This window comes from Coloeus monedula (assembly GCF_965178545.1).
Source record: "Coloeus monedula genome assembly, chromosome: 4".
NCBI lineage: Eukaryota > Metazoa > Chordata > Aves > Passeriformes > Corvidae > Coloeus > Coloeus monedula.
Window position 1 is genome coordinate 51,109,058 of NC_138784.1, and position 24,542 is coordinate 51,133,599.

Genomic DNA, 24,542 nt, shown 5'->3' on the forward strand with positions numbered 1-24,542 from the left:
TTTGAACTAGAGTTTTTTTCTCACTTTATTAAAAATACTGAATTTTCCTTATTTTTTCAATGTCGTACATTTTATAGTGCTTCCTTATTAATGCCTTTGTTTTAAAAATGGGGCAGAGAGACTCCTGATCTCAGCAAATATCTTAGTGAGTATACTTTTGCTTTGGGGCAAGCACAACTTAATATTCATAAATCTTGAAATGCAGAGGCAAAACGTGAAGAGAATCAGTGTAGATTCTCAAGCAGTAGGTATTGGGGCTAAATATCTGATGTGAACCACTTATCAGAGGATTGGCAACATTATGAAAGTATCATGTAAGTGCCACGCTATTTCTAAGTTTCAAAAGAACTATGGAAAGCTCCCTGGTACTATAATATGGTTAAGAAGAAAATACCTCATATAAATAGACCTCAACAGACTAACATAAAAGGAAACAATAAAGTAGGAACCACTGCAATAAAATAAAAATAGTTCTTTGTAATGATGCCTGAAATCTGAAAATCAATTAAAGTTGTTTCTTAAATTGACAGGCAAATAGTTAATATTATAAAAGACACAGCAAATCAAGTGTTGCATGTGTGGTTAAAAAAATGTTTATTTCTGATTGATGAAAAGGTCTCAATAGGTGCCTTTTTTATGCAAGTAGTACATATAATGCACTACTTGCTCCATGGCCATGTTAATAGTCATTGTGTCAGTTTGTACTATGGATAAAATTTGAAGACAATTGTAACAGAAAATAGTTAATAACAAAAATCCATCCCTCCAAATGAAACTCAGAGTTGTGCTAAAAACGATCCAAGAGAAAAGCAGGCTTTGTTAGGAACTCAAGGCTGGGGCAGATTGGCAGCAAAAGTCAGTTGCCGTGTCAACCTACCTTTGGAAAAAGCATTGTGCCAGCAGTTCTCTCCCTTTGATACTAAGGGGAGTCAGCATTCTGGATTATACAGAAACAGGATTGGTATGGAGATGGTGGGGACAGCCTGGACACAAAAGCCGGATCTAGAGTTGTGCATACATGACTTGATATGGGGTTGCCTCAGCTGCTTCAGAGCCAGTGGGATTGTGGTTGGAAAAGTTCTGTGATTACCCTTAAGTAACTTTAGGAATGTGAGCTGTTTTTCAGAGCATGATGTGTGTCCCCTTCTGTGTTTGATTCAGAGAAAATATGTATTGCTTCCAAGTCATTTATGAGGCACCTGTCCTGTAAGCCTATTTACAGGCACAGAATCCTGCTTCTTTAGCACAGTTCATGACTGGGAACATCCACATTTAATGACCTATGTCAACCAGGCATTTTTTCATCGTAATTTTGAAGAATTCTACTAAAGATGAACAGGAAGGAACAGAATCCATCTTTCTCAGCTGTGATGGTTTTGCAGGTCTAGCTGCATTAAAAAGCATTAAAACTTTCTTTTTTTTCCTTACTGAAGTCAGCAGATCCTGCTCAGAATGCTCAAAAGGACTGGCTCTGTGGAATAAAACCATGCTATTATTACTCAGAAATTGTACCACTTTGGGATAGAAGAGAAAAAAAAGACTTGAGAAGTGCAGGACTACTCCATTTTTCCTGTGGCTCACTGATGTTAGCCAGTGTAGCTTGTCAAATTCTTATTCCTTTGGTCATCACTAGTGATATTTTATAGAATGTATGACTTTAATTTCTTTTCTTTGTGCAGATATTTCCTTTATTTTTTTTAAATTTATTTGAACTTTATTGAATAGTATTTGAGTATGTTGATACCAAATGATAAACTGTAATTAAACTAGTAAAAACTATACATGCCTAAAAACAGATAGGTAAACATGACCCTGAAATGTGTAGCGAGAGCCATTTCACAGCTCTGGTAAAGGTCTGTTTGTATTTATCTCAAAATAGGAAAGAAAAGCCTACAAAATTTATGTCCTCATAAGGCAGTGTTTGCAGGTTTGCATTTTAGGAGTATGACCATCCCAGTAAACATCGAAATTACTTAAATTATTATTGCTATTGTTCCATCTTAGAAACTACAGCTATCTGTATATGTGAGCACAATTTTGCAAGATTTTTCAGTGTTAATTTGAAGATGTGAAGATTTTCTGGCTTTGTTATTATTTTACTTTGAGTAACTGAGATTTGAAATTACCTTTGCTATATGTTCTGGGAAAAACATCATGCTCTAATAGACTTATATGCCTCATATTTCTTGTACATGGTTTTATAGTTGTTTAAACTTTTGGGGTGTACTAGTATGGTCTGTCCAACCAGGAAAATTCAGAACCCAATTTGTGGAAATACGCTGTAAGTAATAATTCCCTGGCGTTTCAGCATCAGTAAGGCAGTATGGGCAAGTTTATGAAAAACATTATTCTTATTCTCTGCCCTTAAATCCCAGGGTGAATGTATGTTATTTAGCATATAGAAAAGCATGGAAGACTTTCAGAACTGGGTTAGGCAGACAAATACTGTAACAAGGAAAGCCTTTGGCCTGGGGAGTGCAGGAGAACATGAAGACCTGTCAGTCAACGCTGGACTGCCACCTGGTGCTCGTAGGGTAGGAGCTGCCTGCCTGGGCTTTTCCTAGCCCTCACCTTCCAAATCAATTGAAGACAACAAGAGAACTTGCCCATTTTCTTAATTGTTCACAGCTTTAGAACTGCATGATCGGAGTTAATACATTTCTTAGCAATATAATAATGTAAAATGACAAACTTTGTTAGGTTTAAATTGTGTCTTTAAATTATTTAGAGGTCTTACTATTCATTAAAAATCACTTCCATAAAACATGTAATTGTGTTTTTATAGAAGAAATTATGTATATTCTGAGTGTGGCAACACTGCAGAAGTTCAGCTAATTAGCTTTTTCTGAAAAATCCTTTTGAAGAGATGTATGTGGGCATGATTTTACTTGGCATTAGTTGTCTCGGATTGTTTTCTACAAAAAGAATGGCCTAATGCACTGAATTCTGTAAATATTCAAGATGCGTCTTTGAGTCTGTCAGAATCCCATGGGCTGGATGGATACATCAAATCTTACTCTTTTCATACAAGTTGAGGTTCATGTTGTTTCACTTCAGCCATTAAAGTGAGGCAGCTGGGCTCCTTCTATGATATGCAGAAGCAGAGGGGCACTCCAAGAGGGCAGTGCATCCTACATGAAATTGGGCTCCTAAGACAGAAGAAAAATGGAATCAGCTCTAGAAATGGCCATTCCACCCACTCACTGTAGCCCTAGAAGTCAGATTAGAAAAGTAAAGTTAATGAGAGGAATTTCACTTACCCTGTCTTATTTGGAAATTCCTACTTTTTGATACAAAGAGCATATCTCAGCTATGAGCCATGACTGGCTGATGCTGCACATTAATTTTCAATACATTTCCCTCCATGCTATGAAATAATCATTTAATAAAGCTTTCAGGGGCAGTGTGAACCTTAGTAATATAGCTTTAATAGATCTGTTGCCTGGGAACTTAAATCAAGGCTTATGTCCAATGCCTGTATTAAGGTAAAGACTCCCAAAAGCAGCCATGTCCCTTGTGTAGGTCTTAGACATTATGAACCAGTTTTGGTCATATTTTTCTTGGTGGGAATGTTGACAGTAGTTCTCAGTGCAGACCTCTGATGGAGAAAAAAACAGCACCCCAATTTAGAAGATATATAGAAAATACCAAATGATAGTATTTACACTGATGAAATCCACCTTGCATGATCTGGTTGCAAATCTTAAAATGAATTATTGAAATATACTGTATTACTTACTTACAGTATATTCTATTTCTGCTATTTCTGTTGCTTAATAATTTTGAAAATTTTGTACATTTATGTTGTATGTTTTCATACAAGAAATACTAAAGTCCTTTTGTTAGTTATGACCTTGTTGCAGTTTTTAGCCAGGGAACCAGATCTTGTTATCAAAGGGGCTGGAGACAGGTCTCTCTTTTGGAGCTTTAGAGCATATAGCATGAAAACAGCTGTGGCACCATTCTGGGTGTTGATACAGTGGTTTTTCTACTGTATCAAGCACTGTGCTTGCCTAGTGCTAAGACTTATGTTGGAGATAACCTTCACTTCTCCATTTAGAGACAAGAAAAATTGTTGAATCTTTAGGGTCCATGAACACCAGCAGTCCCTCTGTCTTGAGATTTTATGCAGGGTCTGCAAATAGAGTAGAAAGATGGATAGGAGCATTATTATATGATTTCCAGCATTTCTGCAGAGGAAAGTGGTAGCCAAAAGGTTCATCACAAATTCTTAATGAAATAAGTTCCCTTATAATGAAGCTTTGAATTAGTGACTGGGTACACCTCTGCTTAGAATAATATTTTGTATTACAAGGTCATAATCATCTTTAAAGTCTTTAGGCAATACATATTTTTCTGTTATGTTTTGTGTAACATAAATAACAAAAATGTATGCTTCTAAGTCAGTTAAATTCTGAATGAATGAGACTTCATTCTTTTTTATGTATAAGCAATATACATATGAAAGTAGAAAAGCTTATAAAAAATTTACTATTGTAATTTTTAGTAGTATATTTAAAAATACCTGGACAGAATATTTCCTACTCATACACATCTGTAATAGCATTAGATTTGAACATGTAAACAAATGAAAGTTCAGCACTGTGTCTAGAATGCCCAGCCTGAGACTAATATATGATCAACATGATTAGTCTTTTATTGTTCTTGTAGCAAAAAAAAAATCAATAGCTGTGTTTGGAAAAGTGTAAAACTTTGGAGCAGTTTCCAACTGAACAAATTTAAGATTTGAGGATAACATCTTAAAAGACTACAATTAGAGTATTAGAGGTGTAGGACTCTCTCATAGTTGACAGCCCATCAACTAGCAAATGCTTTAATGACACTTTAATCAATAACAAATAAGTTTTAAAAATCCCCATGACTTTACAGATCTTTCAAATCTTGAGGAAAAAAAAAGCTAATCCCAATCCTTGATTTTCCTTTTGGCAGCTTCTGCAAGGGAGCTGGAAAGTGTCTGTTAAAAAGGAATATTTCAACTGAAACAAATTCCTCTTGCTTTTGTCTCCAAGTGAGCTGCACTGTGAAAGGACATGAAATGTGAATGCACTGCCTAAGAGGTTTACAGTAAAAGATAAGGTACAGTCTGAGGGTAACTATTAACATCTCCATTGTACAGCAAGTACTCAGAATAGTAAAAGGTTGTTGTTCAAGAAACACGAAGTAAAACAGAGCTTTAGTGTTTTTTAAAGGTTCTCTGTAGATATCTAAATTTTTCATGTGAGTGTCTTTGTTGCTTTGTTAAGAGCTGTTATTAAGAGCTGTTATTAGAGCTGCATGAAGAAACTCCAAGTTATTCAGGTGTATGAAGCCATATGCAGCAAAAATATGTGAGAAGAGAGGAAAATACCCTTACATTAATTAGTGATTTTATTAATTAATCTATTCTGATTTTAAAAATGATGTTTCAATTTGGCAGGCAAGATTTTCTTCTAACAAGCTGATTTGTGTTTGTTTGTGGATTAAACTTCCAGAAAAAAAATTTTAAGTAGTCAAATTTGTTTGAAACATTGCACGTTTACAGTTGTGCATGTAATTTTTCCATGTGGGGGCTGGATAGGGGCTTGCTCTGAAGTTCATGGAAGTTAATGGTAAAGTAATCCACATTGATTTCACTGGATGTTAGGTCAGTCCTTATGCACAGATTTAGATAATTGCCAACTGGAACTAGAATATACAAACATTGAGGTAACTAGTTTTTCATTTGCCTTTATATGTCTAGGCTCATGGACTGCACTCCTGAAAAATATTGAAAATCTGACTTTCTTGATACCTTCATGTTGTGGTAGGCAAAAAGAAGGCTATATTGTATATCCTAGTTAACCTCCTAAATGCTGACCCTCTTTTGGAGTAGAGGATGAGTTGAGTAACCTCTCCAGATCTTCATGCTTGTTTCCTGTTTTAATTGTGTAAGAATAGCTGATTAGTGGTGAAAGGATTTAAAATATATGCACTCATTATGCTCTTTATTTTTTATTCATTCATCTCTTTTATCCATACTTTGCTGGCAAAATATCCTTAAATTCTTCCATTAAGCTAGCAGTTTAAGGGAAAAAATTCAAAGTTCAAGACTGGATTTCTGCAGCAAATTTTTATCCTCCAGTGTAATATGCCATAAAGTATGATTACAGATGGAGTCCTACTAGGAGAAAGTTACAGCCACAGAGTAGGCTTTGTTGTCACTTACACTGGACTGAGTTCACTGTCTTCAATGAAGTCCATGGAAATTTAAAATATTGCTCTTGAGATGCGAATACAGACCACAAAACTGGTGTTTCTTGAAACTATTAATTCAAAAATATTAATACATTTAAATTAATTAGCATTGCAGAAATATATCAAAAGGTACATACATAATGTTATTATTTACTTCACTGAGCTGAATAGGGAAGTTGAACCAAAAACGCTATTCAGAACAAAGAGGTTTTGTTTTCTTTTACAAAATATTAGTGTAGTTTTGATTGCTGAAATTTTGTGGGAGCTACATGGAAGTACAGAGAAGAGCTGGGACTGAAAATTTCTGTTTCACCACTCTTCAGGACAAAGTGTAAAAGGCGTCTGAAAGAGATCTGTGAAATAGCATCAAGGCCTGGGCAAAAAGAGCTTAGACAAGACAGTAAAAGTAACCTCCTAGTTCAAGTAAAGTCTTTTTTCCCTTTCTTTTCTCTCCTTCCACTAGAACACTATGTGACTGAAGACCAGAATGAGGACTAATCTCACCTAGTGCTGTAGATCTATATCTGAATGTGTTACTCAATAATTTTGGGAGTCCATGGAGAGAAATAGGCACTTTTGGGTAAAATTTATCTGACCTGTTTTAGAGGAGTTGTGGCGCAGAGGTGTCTGCTGCTCCCACTAACTATTAAGAGAGTCTTGGGTCAGAGGAGCGTGAGAAGTTCTATTTCACTGTTTGGGTTTTTTTCAATGGCCAGCTGGGTTTGTGACCTAAACCCATTTCTTTATTCGTGGAACAGAACTGGTTTTTGTATTAAAAAAGAGTGTAAGAGCCATGTGTCAGAAAGCTGGAAGGCTGCTACTCCAGTACTTTTAGAAGGGGGGTAGGTCATCTTCCATGTCTCTCTACTAATAAATGGATAGCTGGATTGCCTAGCTACATTACATCTTCTGGGGATTTTCTTCAGTCAGATTAGCTAAGAAAGGCTACTATTGTATGTATAATGTCTTGATCGTGCAACACTCCTCTGGCAAATGAGACTTGGAGGACAACTCTTGGCAGGCAATATGGCAGGATTTCCATATGGAAATATTTCCACTTCTTACATTTTCCTTCCTATCTGAAATTTTCCTTGGGGTGAATTTTCAGTTAATTCTGACTGCAAATATGTTTCAATGAACTTGTTCCAGTATTCTACTTTTTCTCCCAGTCCCAAAGGGAAAAATAGTTTGAGTTGTCCAAAATAACCACAATGAATGAAACCTTAGGCCTAACTAGGATATAAAAAAATGCTGAATTCAGCCAACATAAATGATTTTATTTTGAACATTGATTGTTTTGTACAAATATTTTGTTCAAGCAGAGCAACTCATAGAAATAAAACTGAATATGCTTACTCAAAACTCATTTGATGGAAAAAGCAAGGCATTTAAAAAATAACTTGATTTTCTGCTTGACAGACAAAGTTTTGAGTTTTATTTGCACAACCAGAATATTTTAATGAAAATTTTTCTCTGCAGGGGTGAGCAACATTTCCCACTTGTTTGTAAATTTCTATTTTCTAAATAAGATAGCAGTCATTATACAGCTTGTGAGAAGTGTGAAATTGTTTTATTCTTCTCTAACCCCAGGCAGATTTCACCACTGGAAAAGTAAGTAGTTTATTACATTAAATTAATTTAGATTAATCAGACTATTTTGCAGTAGAAGCTGTAGAACACATCACGTATTTTAATCACACCTCCTGGTTTTCACAACGTTGTAACAAATTTGCAGTTATTATTTCTCTGAGGAAGAGAATTCTCTGGTCTCCCCAACCTACCAGCAGGATGTGAATGTTACACACATGCTCATGCCTTCAGGTGATGCTTCTTGTTTGTGTTGCCTTGTTGCTACTGACTGCTCTTCTCCACAATCTCTTTGGCCTATGAGGCCGTGTTTCCCCATGTCTGAGTAGCAGGGTGAAGGTCTTTAGAGGCCCTGTGCTATTCAAGTCGATGGGTCCTTTTAGCACAAACACTGCACTTTCAGTTCATCAGGAAAGGGCCGACTGTACTGCAGCACTGAACAAGCGGGCAGTGATATACTCACAAAATCCATGGGCCTCAGGGAGGAAGAATAAAGGCAGATCTATAGTATCAGAATGAAGAACACACTGAAATACACAAAAGACATGCTCCAAGAAATATGAGGACCAGTGAGAAGGTACCTGTGGATTTCAGTCTCTTTTGGATATGACTCAGGCAGATAACACAAAATATGCTATGTAGTACATGATTTATTGTGATAAACATGTATTTTAATATAGAGAACATAACAGCAAAAATGTCTATCATTTTCTGACTTTGGTTTAGTTTTGGGTATTTTTTTTTTCTGTTGGATGACAGCAGTATTGCTCTTTTCTTTTAAAGACAACTTATAATCACTAATGCATATATATTTTAAACAGAACTAAAGTACTTATCAAATCAAGTTACACACAAAATCTAAAAACCCCATGTGGTATTTTGACCATGAGGATAGGGTTTGTGGAAACTTGCTATTGTCTAAGAAGTGTGCAAGAAACACAATTGTTCAAAAAAGCCTTTGAATAAAAATACTATAGATAATGCCTTAAATTTTTAAATAGTTTGGGGTGTTTTTTCTATGATAGATCTATTCTTTTTGAAGTTAGTGATAACATACATTCCATCGATCTGTCTCCCCAATGACCTGCTGAACTTTGGTGGTATATCTATTAAAACATTGCTTAAGTTCATCTTCCTTGTTTTTCTACACTAAGTTATTCCTTCACAAATTATCCAGTGTTGAGAGGCAGCAGGAAAAAAAAAATCCTGTGTCTGTGAGAAATATTTTCCACCGGTCTTGAAAAAGCAATTAAGGGATGTTTTATTTATTCTTCCAAAGCCAATATTTGTCTGTTTGGATATTTTTTATTTTTCTCTCTCAACTCACAGTATTTTTCAAATTTTTTTCATTGCTTTTAAAGTAATTTTTTACTTTCTTGTGTTAGATATTTGTCCCCTCCAGTGAATGCTAGATTATACATGTATTGGGATGAATCACTGGAAAAAAAGAGACTCTCTGCAACATCATTTACATTTTTTATAATAATCTATTTTTTCAGGGAATTCTTATGGGAAAGAGACACCTATGAAATTACATTATTCTTTTAAAAGTTAAAGTATTATGGACCAGTTTTTACTGAAATCAATGAAACAGTTCAGAATAAATTTGTATAATCATCAAACGAAAAGGAATACAATCTTTGTTTTTATTGTATATTTAATTGTGCTGCTGTAAGTCATAAACCCCTAACCTTCTTTTGGAAAAATGTCCTAGAATTCAAAATACATTACAAATTGCTTCATTTTGCATTGTTTATTCAGAATCCACAATCACTTACTATGTGATATTCAGATAGATTTTTGCGTGCTGTACTTAGATTTATACAACATGAACATATTAATTGTGTTGCAAAAGAAAAATTCCATTGCAGGTAAATCAAGACTGTAAATAGTGTAAAGATTCATTGCATGAAAAAGTAAATTTCCACTGTAATTTAAGCATGCACATTTACATTTTAAATTATATTTATGTAGGTGTGAATAAGTGTTCTATAAAATCCTCTTGTATAGATGTATCGCAATAGAAATTATTATAAAGCTTTAGTTACAGACTATGTATAGTCAGTATTTCTTAGAAGTTATGATTATTTTTAAAAAAAGCCCCAAACATAAAATGCACACATAAGAAGCCTTTAGTATTATAAGCATTGTAATAACTACATTCTGGAAATTCAAAGTCTCAAACAGTTCTATAACTCATCCTATTCAAACCTAATACAGCACAATGCAATTTTTACAGTGCCCTTTGTGCTAGTATCCCGGAGCACTTTAAAATGAATAAAGTTAAAATTAGCAATGTAGCACTCAATTTCCTAAAGGAGTTACTTTAGAAAAACTAAGTAAAATCAATGCCTTAAATGTTTGGATTTAAAACCCTGCCAATTGAAGCTCTTTTTATTTCAAGTAGCAAAGTATTCCAGATCTCCTGAAGAAAATGTCTGAAGGCTCTATAGGTTTAGGATATCAAAAAAGTATTTAAGAATTATGAAACCATCATATATCAATCTCTGAGTGCATACTGATAGGCATGGAAAGTAAATGTAATGTCTAAGTAGAGCTATATAGCAGTCTCTGCATCAAATAGTAAGCTAGTAGTTTATTTGCATTTCTATCACACATTTCACCTGAAGATTTCAAGCCAGTCCCTCAGTTAATTCCAGCAGAACAATATAAAGCACTTTAAAAATACAACAGTGAACTGCAGTAGTATGCTGGAAAAAGGAGCTTTGTATGAGCAGCAGGTGAGGTGCAACCCTCCAACAGACTACAGGGTCAATTGCACATCAGGGGGCATGACTTGTGTAATGGGCCTCTTCATAAGTGATTTTATTGAACTATAGTTTTGAAGATGATTATTGCTCATCCTGTATTTACATATGGAACCATCATTTGCAAGAAACAGTTTTGTAGAAAGTCGGCAATTGCAGTTGTAGCAGCAAGCAGTGTAGAATCAATGCCTGTGTTCTCTCCTCTGTCTTGGGGAAGCACTCAAATATATACCAGAATGCCAAGATAGAAAAAATGGAATCCACAATAATACAAAGTCCTGATAAGCAAGCAGAATTCCTGCTGTTTCTGCTAACCAGCTTGATTTTATCAAAAGAAAGAAAGAAACAACCTTGTTTTCAAACTGTATATAGTTGGAAAGTCACCTTTAAAATTACAGAAAAATAATTATAGTTTGTTTTGATGGTGTTTTGGGAGACATGAAACAGGAATGCAATAGTTTCATACACAATAGGAACTTGAAGAGCTCATAGTGCTCAGGATGAGGAATATCATCATAAATGAGTCCGGGAAGGAGGATTCTGGATATTCTTCACCTTGTTTTCCTGCTGGTGGGCAGGAAAACAAAGATCTGCAATGGGCATCTCTTAGCACAATTCATTCAATCACCTATATTGTAAGGCAACATGGAAGCAAGATGTAGATGTGTGGTCACCTGCAACTTCTATTTGTAGCCATAATTTGCCTTATTTTTATATCTTCTTTTGAGGTTCCTTTCTTTCGTCTTCCCTATTGCTACAATTCACTCTAAAACAAACCAGTAACTTCCTTACTTGACTAGTTATCTCTGATTTCCATTGTGCCACAGTAAGATAATCATTCACCAGGAGGGCAGCCTGACTTACTGGATCTGCTTTGAGCAGAAAGTCAAACCAGATGACTTCTGGAGCTTCCTTCTAGGCTGCATGGTTTTGTCATTCTACAATTAACGTTGAGTTGGGTCATCTTTTCCTTTATATGATTTCTGCTTTAATTTAGTATTGTAATTGAGGCCCAGGTGCTGCTTAGTTATAATTTAAAGGTGTTGCTGTCATTGTTCTCTATCTCTTTAAATAATCTGTTTCTGAACTCAGTGAGTAAATGAAAGCAGTTTATATAAACTTGCAGTTTTATGAGAGTATCCACATCTTTCTTTCTCCCTTTCTAGTGATACTTGCACTGATTTTGTCCATGATAATATGAACTGCCAAAAAGACATTTTGTGCATGCTCTGCATCCAGCTGTGGCTTAGAAGGATGCAGCTATTTTGAAGGACCATTTCACTCTTTGCTAAAACCACTGAGACCAAGACTGATTTGGTCTCAATCATTTGTAAAATTATTTTAATAATCTGTAGTAATATTTATAATTTGTAAAAAAAAAAAATTTTTAAGGTATGTTTTATGCTCTGACAAAGAGCCTATTGACATGACAGACTTTGTGTGGCAGGAAACACTACAGGCACTGATTACAAAAATAATCTGCACTGTGAACATTATCTTAAATACATATTTATGCTTTCATGAGAAGCCTTTCTTAATTTGTTGCATGATGAAAGACCACTGAAATCTTGTCAGTCTGAAAAGAAATATATGAAACCCTTTGCTGATGGGTCTTTGCTACGGAGGTGGCAGGAGAGCATGGGAGAAAAAGAAGGGAGACAAAGACATTCCAGGTGTAGAGGAAGGTGTTGTCTTTGCATTGGAAACAAATGGTGTGTCAGGAAATGTCTTGTGTCATGAGGAATGAAAAAATACATTGCCAATGGGAAAGTTACAGATGCAAAAATCAGAATCTACAGGTGTAACCAGAGGCTGTGGATGAGCTCTTGGGCTGTTAAAGTTCACAGCAGTCTTGCCGCTTGCTGCTGTGTGGCTCAAGATTCCCATACATTTCTGAGGTACAAGAAGGTGTTTGAAATTTGATTTCTTTTGTCATATTCTGAATGACCAGGAAAGAACCCAATGAAATAGCTAGAAAAAAAGCAGCTGCCTTCATGGCAATAAGAGGATTCTAAAGACAGGTCCTTATTAGACACCACAACCAGAAAGAAGCAGAAGGAAAGTACAATACGATTCCTCCCTACCTTTCTTGTGCAGCTGGGCTCTACAGGAAGGTGGCCTGGAGGAGGAAGGAGCAAACATAGCCTCTGTTACAGACAGTGTTTCTAATGAATATCTAGTTCCTCATCACCAGCCTTCCCTCTCCAAGGGTTTTTTGATACTGTGGGAGTTTTTTTTGAAGTTTCTATACTAGGTTAAAGTAACACAAAAGTTAGCTTATAAGCTTCTGCCACATCTAGCAGGAGCAAACATAGTAGCTTAACAAGAGAATAAGCATGGGCACTTTAAACTTTTGTCCCAGCTGGGGATTCCAGTTCTTGTTTTAAATTTTAGGCTTTTTCCTATTCTATCTATCCACAGTGTGACATCTTTACAGTGCAAACCCTCTGTCACCTGTTCCATATAATTAATGCTTAAGGTGATTTTTAGTGTCAGATTGTGTGGGTTTTGGCTCACAAGAAGAGGCTATTTACACTTATCCATATAGGCAATGATGCAGACTACTCATAAGGGAAAAGGATTGAGAGGTGAAAAAAGTTATAAACACTTTCAGGCAAGTGTGCTTTCAAAACTGATGTATTTTCTGACAGGAAGAATTTTCTGACATTGTCATAAGGTTTTTTTCTTCCTGATTCTTGAGTGTTCTTTATTGATTGCTACTCTTTTGCATAGTTCACCCCTTTGAATCGTTTGTAGAACAGCCATCATGTTTGCATGGTACGGTTGGCCACATGTGCTCCCACCCTTGGAAGGTGTGCACATACTCTGTCCCCTTGCCCAGAATGTCCTAGTAATGCAGGTCTGAAAATAAAGCTCCTAGTTAGGAGGAAAACTCAGTCATTGTCTCTGCTGACTTTGATGGGACTTAAAACGTGCTTAAGTGCAGGCTTTATATTTTCCAGAGTGGAGAAATCAAGAAAGAAAATGACGAAAACAATTTCAAATTCTGAATGCCATAAACAATTAAACAACTGTTTTCCATGAAACAGGGACTGGATAATTAATTTCTTGATGAGCTTTTGTGTGCTTGCTAGGAAGACAGAGATTGAAGAACAATGATAGAAAACTATGAAGTACTTGACAGATGCTTTTAAAGTGATAATAATAGCTACAATGTAAGATTGTATATTGCTCAGGGACGTTTACTGAACTACCAGGTATTCATTTGGCTATAGGCAAACACAGATCAATGGCAACTGACTGAAATGGAGAAGGGGTAATATTTTTTTTCTCAACAGTTCTTCTAAAATAAGTCTCTTTAAATTTGTGACACAGTCGGTCATGTGCATCATATTATGGCAGGTTACATCACATGATTTTATGTAGCCTGCTGGTAACATCACTTTGCATTATACATTTAAAGAAATACCACTTCTTTTCACATAGTGTAGAAGACAGTAATCAACTGACAAGTATTCTCCTGCTACCCATGAGAAGAAGCCAAGTATCAGATCTAATACTTTCCACCCCCAACAAATAATTTTCTGTAAACGCTTGTGCATGACAGAATGCCAGCAGATAGTGGGTATTTCACAGCTGGTGACTCTCTTATTGTTTAACTGTGATGTCTGCATCTTATCACACTGTGCAAATTATTTAGCAACTGCCATATTATTTATAGGTATGAATTGCACAAATTAATCTCATAAATAATTCATTTTTTGCTGTGAATTAACATTCTGCCACAGTTAAAAATCTAATTTTATGAAACAGTATCAATTGCTATAGGCACGTTGTGATTTTTCAAGCCAGTGGATTTTGAAAGGCAAGTTGCAGTGAAAAGAATGAGAAGGGTTTTTTTCTTTAACTTTACACACCACTAGGAAGAAGCTTTCAGATTGTGAAAAGTACTGCCATGGTCTTTAAGAAGAATTATGTTATGTTCAGGCATTTACAGGAAGAGGAAAAACACTGGATTTCATTCTAACAGTATGGCAGTCTGTCATGACGTGACACCAATTTGTAAACAAAAAACTAACTTAAATGAATAATGATCCATTTATATAACTGAAATAAAAAAAGATTAACATTCTTTTTCTTTCCCCAGTAAGACATAAGAATGTCATTGTGGACCTAACAGAAAGACAGTCGCAAGTTTGTTTGCTAGTAGACTCCTAGGGAGCTGAACACAAAAATCCAATAAATAATTAGCTCTCCTGTGACAGGCTTCTGAATTACTGTGATACATTAATTGGACAAAATTAGCATGAATTAAGGCAAATAAGTATAACATGTAATTTATTACTTACTAAGCACGGTGCTGCAGTGGAAGCCTCAGATTTCCCTTAAGATTGCTTTAACAGCTATAATGCATTCCTTAATTTACTCTGTGGAAAATCAATTTTTTCAGAGTTCATTAAGCACCAATATGTTACAATGCAAGTCCCTAGAGCACAGAACTACAATACGTTATGCAAATTCATACCAGTGTGTTACCAATATGTAAATAGCAATAATACCATTGTCAGCTTTCTATTGATAGACATGCTGAAAAGGATAACGCTTAAAACTTCTTCAACTCTTTGACTTGTTTCTGATATTTATCACTCCTCCTTTTAAATGCCATTTCTTAGGAGAGCTATTACTTTAAAAAATCTTTTTCACTTACGTTTCATTAATGAGAGTGTTCTGAAGTCTCTGTTTGCAAAGAAGTGGCAGATAAAGCTTTCTAACATGCTCATAAGCATCACGCTTTCCACAATGAGAACTCAATATTTCTAGTAGATGCATAAATGGACAATGCTGACTGATAGTTATGACAGATATATACCACACAATAAATGAAAGAGAAGGCATTCCTAAACTACAAGCTCTATAAATATATACATTTATTTAAAAGCTTTTATTTCCTTGTTTTTAGCACAAAAAATGAAAACAAAATCACACATAGTATTAATTCCAGCTCTTGTACTTTAACTCAGCAGGTAGCTAAAAACCACACAGACACTCTCTACCCCCTCCCCTCCCCTCCACTGAGCACAATGTTAAATAATCTGAAGTATCCCTTTGGCCAGTTTGGGTCATCCGTCCCCGCTGTGTCCCCTCCCAGCCTCCTTATTGATGGGGTGGTGTGAGAAGCAGGTAAGTCCTTGATTGAGTATAAATACTGCTTAGCAACAACTAAAACATCAATGTGTTATCAACATTACTCTCATTCTAAATCCGAAACACAGCACTGTACCAGCTACTAGGAAGCAAATTAAATCTATGCCAGCTGAAATCAGGACACCAGACAGTCAAATGTGAGCCACTGGCATTAAGAAAATGAAGTCCCAGATTGTTCGATATTCACCTAATCATATGACAGACTCCAAAGCTATCACAATAACTGCCTCCGGAGCTCTTTGGGGAGACAGATGTCACCAGTGGAAAGATGATTTCCGTGTCTTGGCACTCTGCAATTGTCAAACTGAGGGAGGGAAAAGGAGAGGAGGATTCTGCTAGTAAGGAAGCATCCTTTGTGGAAGGAGGAGCCACGTCTCAGTCCTGTCATTCTCCCTTTTATCAGATTTGTTTTGAATAAAATAGTTTCTGCCCAAATCTCACCCTGAGAAGCAAGGAATGGCTTTGTCGTAAACTATGAATGCCTGCATTTAAGTTCACAATTTGGCCCTGATCTGTAACAATCAGAGCCAGGTCAAAAGAGTTGGCTTGAAGGGTTTGGACCTCTGAAGGTAGGAGGGGTTTTTTGAGTGTATAAAACAGATCCTTTGAGTTATGGTGAGACTGGTAGTGATGCCTTTTCCTGGTCTTAAAATCAAGAGTCATACACGGTTAGAAGGGGAAAAGGGATTTTACCTTGGTATTTATTGTAAGGATCCTTAGGTACACATGTCCAGGTCATATGCATCAAGATGCACCCCACCGAGTCTGTCTCTCCCTCCCCCCAACATTGGGTATAACATTATAGGCTTTACTAATTAGCATATCTATCAAAGATTCCCCAGTTAGAGGCTCAAGCGAGCCCCCCTCCCCAAGGAACCTTTCCCTGGAAGGTTCTTAGTTTGTTACAGAGTGTGTTCTGGAGAGGACCTTGGGGTCTGGGGCACACTGATCCCTAGCTATGAAGCTTCTAAAATGTTTAGTCTCTTAGCTTGACAAACAAGTCCAAGAATGTAGGCAAAAAGCACTAAGAATACACAAGTTGTAAAAAAGGTATAACAGGGGTATAAAAGAAAAGGCAAAAATCTTCATGGCATCAGTAGAAGAGCAAGACATTTGGTCATGATCGTTTCAGCCTCAGATGAATCAGCAATTGATAAAACTATTGGGCCTGTAACTACGTCAGATTTTAGCCCACAGAACACTTGTTGAAGATTTGTTGTGGTTGTCTAGGTCTAATGAACCACAAAAAGCTTAATTTGTTAGGACCTCCTTTTTTATGAAAACAACAAAGTGAGGCTTGTGTTTAATTTTGTTTACTATCATGTTTGTAGCTTTTCTTACTAAAATATAGGAAATACTGTACTAGAGATAAACAATATTGTGTTATAAATGCCCACTAATACACAGCTATATATTCAGGACTTTCTTCAGTCCAACATTTCATATACTGTGATTATGGCACCCCATGCCTTGCAACTGTAATCAGACACATGACTGATCCTCTCCACATGCCCATCCATTGAAGAGCACTACTGTATTCTTCAGAAGACAGGTAAAGCAAAACCAGTGCATCCTTGATTTTTTCAGTGTGTATCTACTCTGGAACCATTTTTTAAATAAATAGTATTTGAACCTGAGCATATATTAGAGATGAACTCAGTCTGCAAATTGAGATTTGCTTCAGGCTTAAATCTCACCCCTTGACATCCTCAGCCATCCAACATATTGCAGTGCTAGTACTTGATGCTGTAGTTGTGTGCCAGTGGAAAATGTATCCCTCCGGAACTGAATCAGGTACTTGCAGACTCTGACCCCCTAAGGAAAGAAGGGGTATGGAGTAATTGGAAAATATTTACCTTTTGTTTATGTTAATGACAACTTTAAATAAGGAGCAGTTAGCAATATCTGGCTCCATCTATTCAGGGATTTTATACACAACAGACATTCTGAATTTGTGCTTTCACAATCCCTGTGATCATTCAAAATAGTATTATATATGTTCTGGTACAAAAATACTTTTCAAATAGCTTTATGTACCAAAGTAAGTGGGCATTTTTAAATTCAGATTAGTGGATTTGTATTTTCTATGGATGATTAAATAGCATACTTAAAAGTAGTCTCTCAGAGACCCTTAAAGAATCTGGAATGGGTCTGAAAGGTGAAAAAGCTGTGGAAATTCTATTATCCTTATTGCCCATGTAAACTGAGTAGCAGAGAACGCATGCAGAGAAATTCTGTGGTGCATATAGGACATATATATATATATGTATATGTATATATATTTATATATAAAAATTTCACTTTCTTTTAAACTGAGATGAAGTACTATAGTGTAAGGCAATTTAAAAAGAAGCCTGATGAAGTAAAATTTGTGGTTAAAAAAGAATACAAGAAAGATAGTTTTTTCTAATACGAAAAAATGTGGGGGTTTAGTTATGGGATTTTTTTCATTTAAACAAGAACCTGCTAAATGCACAGGGCACATGTGTTTACAGAGAGTATGAGAAAGAGCAGCAGCTGCAGTGTTCACTGGTTCCAGGTCAGACCAAGTTACAGTTACAGAAGTGTAAGAGTTTAAACGTCTGGGGGCCTCTCTTGCCTTGCTGCCGTACTTCACCACTCGTTGCAAGTCTCCCGGAGGCCTGCCCTGACTCGCTACCATGTGCTGAGGAGTGGAGCAGTAATGTTTGTGACATCTTCTGATTGGGTTTGGAAGTTCCTTTTAACACATTGCGTCGGGGCAGCAGTGGCTCAAAAATAATGTGTGTCAAGGGTTATTACTGCGGTACTGACTATGAATCTGTGCAAAGTCTGCCACATTTTACTTACAATGCCCCAATTAATGCTAGAAACATTTCTGTCAAAACTAGTTCTCAGATGTCACGGCATTTTTCTACTCTATTCATTCTTAACTACCTCCATATTCTTGTCTAGAGTTGAGAGTGAAGGCATTTTTTTGCCTCCCTGTTATTTATCAATTGAAAACAATAAAAAAAAATAATGTATAGATAGCATACTGAAATTTTATCTAATTTTATACAATTTAAAACCTTTTATTTACCAAATACTATGAATTTATAATGCAATCAAAGAATTTTTCAGAAGAATTTGTCCCTAACTCTAGGCATTAATATGTCAGGTGTTGATTTCTATCATCACTTATGACGCAGTATTAAAAAATAGTCAGTTTAAGTAACTTTCTAATCATATACATTTCTTTCTGTCATCTTCCATCTTGAAGAATATTGAAAGCTACTAGAATGGACATCATCTTTTCTGTCTTTATCCACGGTATGTCTCATAAATAAATTTCTTTAAATGTTACATGTTAAAAGGCTAGGGAGTAGACTCTACCTATCTGTCCACATGTGGACTGCACCTATCTGCTCCTATCCACAGACTCTCAATTCTGTGTTGTCTTGTCACTTCAAGACTTTTTCCCTTTTGACTGCACAGTGGCCCAGCCTGCAAAGAAAGGTTAGAGACAATCTTCTCATTAGCCTCTATTAGTCTTACAGTTAGCTCTAGTTGATCATAGGGCACTCTTATTGGGCATGGCATTTTGGGGATCAAATCTCCTTAAGCTGAGGAGAAGCTGGAACGCAGATATTGCTTCTCTGTGTGCTCTGGTCATTAGGATATTTTGCAAAAATGCATTCATCAGGTCTGGGCCTGGAGGCTCAAGGTGGAGCCACACCTGAGCTTTTGTGAGGGGCCAAAGTTCAGACACAGACCTGATCCTGGCCAACTCTAGCCAACCCTGAGTTTTTTTGATCTCTCTTCTGAGTATTTTCACTCTGTCTGTTGATTGTAGAGCACTTTGGTACCAGGGTAACACATTCTGGATCTCCTGATTGGGGTCAGTTACCTGATTTTTGTAGCACTTTAAGTGTTAATGTAAAGTCTTAACATTAAGTCATTGCCATCTGGATTAATCCGGCTCTTATTGGTTATAGATGGTGTGTCAAGAAACTACCAAAATACTTCCTTTTCATGTAATTGTCATTTGTCCCTTCTCTTGTTGAACCCAGGTATTTAATAACTGGCTACAGTGATAGGAAATTTGACAGAACTATGCCAGGAATTTACACAGTGTATGGCTTCATGTGGAAATCAAAGGAGGAGTATGGGGTGAAGCACCCCTAATGGCTGTAGAAGGTCTAATTCTTTTTTGCTCCCTGTTGGAATTACAGGTCATTATTTTCCTGCTTTCTTTTAGCATTGAGAGAATAGTGACACATACCTGAATTTATCCTTAAACTTTCAATCACATTCTCTCCAAACGTAACAATTCTCTTCTGATCTTTGTTGTTACTAAAATTGCTGTACTGTGTCTGCCCATATGTGTGCCTTATGGTCCCTCACTTAAGCTGCATCTCTAAAAACAGCTTGCTAATGTATGTTTGCGTTAAGAGATAAATGTCCGCTGCATTCTTCTCAACAAAGTCCAAACCAGTGAGATATAAGGCAAACAATTCAGATGCTACTGGACAATGGGGGAAGTTGGCTACCCACAGGTATGGCAGGGTAATTTTTTATCTGCTCACAATCTGTCCACAGCTGGAAATTGAGTTAATTTTATTTACTCTTTCAAAGAAAAATTGAAGCCCCAAGAATACGAGATTCTCATAAACTTCTCCAAATAATTAAAGTTAAGATTCTGTTTCAGAGTTCTCTATCATGTAGTATATTGCTCTACATCTCATTAGGTCATGACCATATACATTTGCAGGAGAAATAACCTGTGTACAGAGGCATCAACCCAATCTCTGGAACTTGTCTTTTCTTCTAAGAACTCTACTTAAAGATATTTTGATAGAGTTAAATAGGTGGAATAAAAAGAATAAAGGCATCTTGTGTTGGTGGTTGTGTTTAGAAAAATGTTTACCTGGTACTTCTGGGGATAAAATATTTGGTTTTGGCTCTTTGAGAATATTTCTGGTGCCTCATTGCAGATGTCAAGTGCCATTTTTTCATTCTAAGGTAATCTGCTTGGCTCCAAGCTTAGGAGTCTTCTGATAGAAGAAGACCCATTGTCCCAGATATTGTAATGCATTGGCAGTAGTTAGGGTACCTAAGTTGCCTTTAAAGTTTTTTCCAGTTATCTGTGTTTTCTACCATTGCACACTGAAACAACGCATCGAATGAGTTAAGCAAAATGAAAGGTTGTTACTTATAATACTTTGTCGCTCTAGTACATATGCTTGCCATGCAAGTGATATTCATTAAGCTCCCTTGGACTCCATTCTCCAATATTTTCATCATTCCCTTAGGCCTATGTAATTCTGCTTCTATTCAGCTATTGTCATTAACATATTTGGCCATTTTACCTGTTTCACTGATGAATTCAGCCTTCATGCCACAGTTTACCACTGTTAAGAACACTTTTGCCTTGGCAAAGTATTAACATCTCTGCATTTGAAGCGAGATACCTACAAGAAATCTCTGTGTGGAGAGGCAGCTGAAAGTTATTTCTGCACAAGGCTAACACTTAAACTTTTTGTAGTTAGATCTCTGCAAAAATTCATATTGTTTTGATTTGCAGATGATTTTTAAGGAAGAAAACAAAATGCAAAATATTGTGTAATCATATCCAAACATATTTTACTTCTGTAAGACACATACACACTTGTGTTTCAATTTTGTTGTTAAACTGTTAATCATTACCAGGAATGCTTTGTTTCTGAAAAAATTTCATTGTGTCACTTCTTCCTCCTACTCCGGCCAATATTATTTTGGCATCCATCCCTGGTTGTAACCAATATTTCCTTTTGCCTGCTTGCCCTTCCTGGAGGCTGATATGCAGATGGTGGCAAGTTCTGAGGAGGTAGAGAGAATGTTATCTGCTCAACACTATCAATCTCTTTACTCTTTTCTCTTTCAGATCTTGTTCGCCTTGTTTCCAATCATTGCCTTTGAGTATTTCTGATGGCTGGTTATGCTTATGTTCCTTCTCTTGGATTGTAAATAATTTTGAGCAAGGATTTGGGGGTTTGGTGCTCTGTACTCCATTTATCCCTTTTAGGTAAAACTCTAACATAGAAAATATCTCTAAGGCTGCCAACAAGGTTTGCACGTTCTAAATGTCGGTTGCTTTCATTCCCTTTTTTTTTTTTATATGGGGCATTTCTGTTCCAAATAGACTGTCATTACAGAAGTAACTTTAATGCTTCATAAAGCACAAATCCTCTTCTTTGACTTCTCTGCATGGTCTCCCATATCAAACACTTCCTTTCTTGTACTTTTGTCCCCAAAAGGTCTTTAAGAATGAGACCCGTCTGGATCCCACATGAATTTCTTTTTTTCAACACCCAGAGTTGGTTAATAACCTGGTCAAGTCCTTCTTTTGTGACTACTGTTTATTTGCTCCCACATATTCTATATATTGATGGGAACCTCAATGTAATTCAGGCTGTGCAGCATCTGATTGTAACAGATTGGTTTTCATTCCCAGAAAGCAGCACATCAAAGCAGACACAGATCAATAATACTTTCCCCTTCCTATCTGTGGATAGTGTTGCAGGTTTCTGTTCAACAGGCATAGGAAAATGCCAACAAAAATCCAGATAGTGATCACCAAGTAGCAAATACAGAATCAAACAACTGGCACAGTACCTGGCACACATGAAGTATCACTTGAAGTGCAAGTTGTTGGTTCGTAGTAAAAGAAACTTGAAGTGTGTATCTTTAAGAGCCTTTTTCCCCACCTTCTCATTTCTTCCCTTTTACTTGGGCTCCTTCACACAGCGCTATTCTCCCTTTTTATACTGTAACTCTGATAGTGAATGCTTCCAGTCCCAGCTAGTCATCACAGGATGCAAACCTTAAATGAAAACTTTTTCAATTAAATTTTACATTGGTTGATCAGCCAGAAGTGGGAAATATTTAGGTGAATGTGAGTAGTGGGTATCTGGATGGCAATTAGTGTCAACTTCCAATACCCTGAGGCAGGGACTCAAATATTTCACCTGTGGAGGAGGGGGTCAGGGCTTTTTCATCCATTCTTTTCTTTGCCTTTTAATTCCCTAACTCCCATAATCTGGCAATGTATTATGCAGCGCAGACCAGGAAGGTGGGCTGCAGTAAATGCTGCTTTATGGATCAAGCAGTAGGAAGTGCTATACTCTTCCCCCCAGAGACTGAAAGCTTTACATCAATCAGCATACTGACAATGACTGCTTTTGAACTTACCTGTAGTATAGCAGTGTGGAAAATCATTATCCAGCATTCAATTTTTTAAAGAACACACATAATTTGAACACTGAAGCACCATACGGCCATTTTGTCTGACTCTGAGCACCTTTTTGATTGATCTCCTCTCTCTGTGCCACAAGGAGGAGACAGGATATATTCTTTGCCTTTTGCATGTCCAAATAATCTCACCTACTGTAATGAAGGGTGAGAAAATTTATGCCATCAACACTTGTGTAAATTTAAATACAACACAAAATGTTCCAATTCTCGTTAAGTACAAAACAGTGAATTTGGGTATTCTGTACCACACAAACTCAATAGGTTGCAAATACTAAATGCAGTGCTGTGGAATGAATTCAGATCTTAATCTTGTTTTGCCGTGAATGATGTGATGGGATATGGTCTTGAGAATGATGGAAGGGTACAAATATGGAACCTATCACCTATTAATCAGGAGCCTTCATAATATATATTTAGTTGCAGATCCAAGAATGTGCTCTGTCTGTCTGAACTCATTTCACTGAAGGATCAAGACTGTCATAAATAGGATCAATAGCATAGAGAGCTCTGTTTAGCTTCAGTTTCTTCTTGTGAAATAACTACTGCATGCACTGAAAACAATGGCAAGAATCCAAAGGCAATTACACACTCTTCTGATGAGGGAAAATCCAGCTTCGATCTTCATAGAAAGTAGGCAGCTTCACCTACTTTGAAAAGCAGATTATTTCCCATCTACTCTTTAGCATGTATTCTCTCTTGTGAGTCACTGGATCTGTATTCTAGATAATGGGAGTGCTGGGTGCAATCACTCTTGGTCCTCATCCAGACAAAGAGAAAAAAGGCTCTTAATTTCATACCTTCTTTTAAGGAGTAGCAATTTAATTTCCTTTTCTATATTTTTTGTTTGTTTTAAAGCATCTCTTAACATGGCTCTATATTGTTCAATTTCTCTGTATTTCCCTAGTTAATTCAGTACTCAGGTCCTGCAAAGTTTGACTTTTTATCAGTGGACTTGAATATGAAAAGAGAAGAAATGCTAATGCTTACATTTGAAAAATAAAAGACAACCTGGAAGCATTTTTCTTTATTAATTTCGTTTATTTCTGTGGTTAGAGTTATGGTTTTTTTTGCAAAAACCTCACTCTAGTGAGAGTCCAGGACAATTCCATCTTCTTAATGTTTTGTGTATCTCTGATCTAAAGATGTACATTAAACAAGCCATTATTTCTGAGACAAATCTTCTACTGGCAAATCTTCTACTGACAAATCTTCTAGTGGTCTGCATTGTTCTTTGAACTTCACCTAGGCAACTGTTCAGATCAAACTGCAAAGCCTACCTCATTACTGATACTTGCTCCACTCACCCTGTAATTATTTCTTGGTTCCGCTAGAAATAGGAAGGCCGAGGGAAAAAATTGAAAAAAAAAGGAAGGAAAGGTTGAAATATTTCAGGGTATTGAGTTGTGTACCATTTGTATCTTACAAGGTATTTTCTGTAAATTTTTGCATTGTATTTCAATCCTACAGAAGCAAGCTTCACAGCCTAAGATTTCCCCAATTCAGAAGAGGCTCCTGGAGGAACCAGCTCCATAT